This window comes from Phoca vitulina, unplaced genomic scaffold (assembly GCF_004348235.1).
Source record: "Phoca vitulina isolate PV1807 unplaced genomic scaffold, GSC_HSeal_1.0 scaffold8, whole genome shotgun sequence".
NCBI lineage: Eukaryota > Metazoa > Chordata > Mammalia > Carnivora > Phocidae > Phoca > Phoca vitulina.
The window spans coordinates 54,444,905-54,448,407 of NW_022589711.1; positions in this window are offsets into that span (position 1 = coordinate 54,444,905).

Consider the following 3,503-nt stretch of genomic DNA (forward strand, 5'->3'; position numbering starts at 1 on the left):
GAGTCTACTTACACTACTTTTTTTAGTGAGAGAGAGAACCATGCAACTTGCTCTTTAGGATAATTAGTCCTGGAAAGGTGTTAAACACGCATTGGATATATGAAGACATAGACTATAATCTCCACAAGCGCAGAAACCATGAAGGTTTTGCTCATCACTGAGTCCTAGGTAATGTGGTATATAAGTTTTCAACAAATATATATTAAAAGAAGTTAGGAAAGAAAGGAAACAACAGAAAAAAGAAGAAAAAAGTAGGAGTTATATGTAGTAGTAACAGTTGTTTAGTAGGACTTGTTGATTTAACTCTTTTTGACCAACCCTAGGAGGGAAAGTTCACCAAAATCTAAAATCCTAGTTTGAATTCCTAAATAATATGCACAATTTCTTACTTTACTCCAGTCTAGGTCCTTACTTTTGCCCTGAACCTCATCTATCTCTGATATGCTCTAAATATAATAATCAGAAAGGGAGTAAGTCTGAAATATGGGGGCAGGAGTGATGGAGACAGCTAGCTGCATATCTAATTTATATCCTTTTTTCTTCCCTACTAATAGAACTCCTATATCATTTGGACCAATGATATGCCCAGCCAAAAGACAAAATTTTCCAATTTCCATAACAGTTGGAGTGGCTATGCGAATAAGTTTTAGTCAATGAGGTATGAGTTAAAGCTATTGAGAGAGATTTCTTAGAGGTTTCCATTAAGGGAGCAAGACAGAAATCTGCGAAAATCCCCCATTTCTCCATTTTTTTTTTTCCAGCCTACAATATGGTTGGAAGGTGGGAATGCTCATGGCCCCAATAGCTATAAGATTACCTTGATGATGGAAGGTCGTGGGTAGAAGTCATGCCAATAGAGTCTGGATTCCTAATGATGGTGGAGACACCATACCAGCTCTGAACTTAATTCCAAGCTGAATTCTTAATTTCTTTCACATAAAAAAAGAGAGAGAGTGAAATAAATTTCTACCTTGTTTAAGCCAGTATTACTTTGTGGTTGTTGTTGTTTATAGTTGAATTTCATTCTAGCTCTTATGATAAGACTCAGAGATGACTGAGAATCATGTATAGGCAGGGGTATCTACTAGAAAATATACTTGCCAATTTTTAAAATGTTTAATATTTTTAAGCCAAGTATTTCCACACTGAAGTATATAAAGTGGTCATACCCAATGTAGATATTTGAAACATCTCTTTCCTAGTCACATAGCTAAACCATATCCTCAGCCTCCCTTGCAGTTAGTGTGTTCATATGACTGAGTTCTGGTCAATGAAAAGTGATGTGTACCACTTCCAGGCTGGCCTATAAGAGTTTATCAGATAATTCCATGCTCCCTCTTTTCCTTGTTTCACTGAAAGGAGAGGACTTTGTGGACATAGAGGCTGGTAGAGACACAAAATGGAAGAAGCTTAGGTTCCTGAATGACTGGATAGAAGATTACTAGACTTGAATTTTTATGTAAGGAGAAATAAGCTTCTATTCTTTTAATCCTTTGAGATTTGGGATTGTTATGACAGTAGTTTGCCTACAATAACTAATTTAGCTGAATTCAAATGCCAGTGTCAGAGTCAAAATACCCTATAACCATAAGCCTATCAAATGTTACAATGGGAAGTCTGAGCTCTGAAACCTATTAACAGTATAATCTGGGGGAAATAACTTAATCTCTCTTATCTTTAGTTTTATCACTAAAACTAAATGGGGAGGGCGCCTGGGTGGCTCAGTTGGTTGAGCGACTGCCTTCGGCTCGGGTCATGATCCCAGAGTCCTGGAATCGAGTCCCACATCGGGCTCCCGGCTTGGCGGGGAGCCTGCTTCTCCCTCTGACCCTATCCCCTCTCATGCTGTTTCTCTCTCTCTGTCAAATAAATAAAAATAAACAAAACCTTTAAAAAAAAAAAAAATAAAATAAAATAAAACTAAATGGGGAAATATCACCTACACTAGAGGGTTATTGAAAAGACTAATTCATATGATTTTTATGCAAACCTTAAGCATTTGAGGAAGATTAGCTACTAAGAGTATAAGAGGAAATGAGGGTCTGAGAAAAGTCCAGCTTCACAGGTAATGGAAAAGAGCTGGTGCACAGAACCCCCTCCCCCCCCCCCCCCCCAGGTATTTTGGCCTATTGAAATTACCCCGAGGTGACTTACTCACAGGTTCATTCTGCTTAAATTCTTATTGAAAAAAAAAAAAATAGTGTTCTGCCAGAAAGCCTTCATTTCTCTGGCTTTCTCTTGAAAATCAGTTAGAGAATAATTAAAAATGACCTTACATGACGTGGCTATTTAGGAAATGCTGTAGGTTGCAAGTACCAAGGCATCTTTTGGCATATGCACTCTCATGGATAGACATTGCAACCTAAAATGGATATGCACAGGTACTGATTCACTGGTAACTATGGCAAAGCCAATTTTGTTTGCTAAATATTGGCAATGGCCAGGGAAATTAATAACAGTCATCAAATCTAAGGTACTGTCTCTTGTCTTTGGTGACAAGCTGCAATGTATCATGGCATGGCGCTCAGAAGGTGAATGGTGGCTGTAATGTTGTGATTTATAATAAGAGATATACATTTGGTCTTCATCCGGTTTCTGGCACAGAGTTTCTAAAACCCTTGGTATTTTCTAAGTGTTGAGAGCAATAAAAATGTCTTTTGTTATGTTAATGAGGTGATTTTAGAACACACCAAAGGATGGGGGCTGGTCTCCAGGCAGCCAAATGGTGATTAGAGAGTTAGAACTTCTAGTCTCACCCTCCAACCTCCATGGAGGGGTGAGTGGGAAGGTGAGGGGCTGAGGATTGAGTTCAATCACCAAAGGCCAATGATTTATTCATCATACTTAAGTAATGAAACTTCCATAAAAACCCAGAAGGATGGTTCAGAGAGCTTCTGGGTTGGTTAGCCATGGAGATGGGGGTAGAGTGGCAAGCTTGGAGAGAGCATGGAAGCTCCATTGTCCTTCCCACATACCTTGCCCTAAGCATCTCTTCCATCTAGCTGTTCCTGGCTTATATCCTGTTATAATAACCTGTAATCTAGTAAGCGAAATGTTTCTCTGAGTTCTGTTAGCTGCTCTAGCAAATTAATCAAACCCAAGGAGAGGGTCATGGAAATCTCTGATTTCTAGCCAGGAGGTCAAAAGTTCAGCTAATAACCTGGACTTGAGACTGGTATCTGAAGTACAGGAGGGAGTGACAGGGTGGAGGGAGGGTAGTCCTGCAACCCTTACCCTGCAGGATCTCTGGTAGATAGGTATCAGAATTGAGTTGCATTCTTGGATACCTTTATGGTGTCTAAGAATTGTTCAGTGTGTTGTGGGAAGACCATCCCCCCAACACATGTTGGAATTGGGTCCAGGAACTAAAAGAGACATTTCAAGTAAGATTTTGCTTGGAACAAAAGATTTTGGGTAATGAAAGTAGATAGAATAGCACATAATTTCCCACTCTACAAAACAGCATAAGGAAGGTATATTAGTCAAGGTTTTCCAGTAATGTA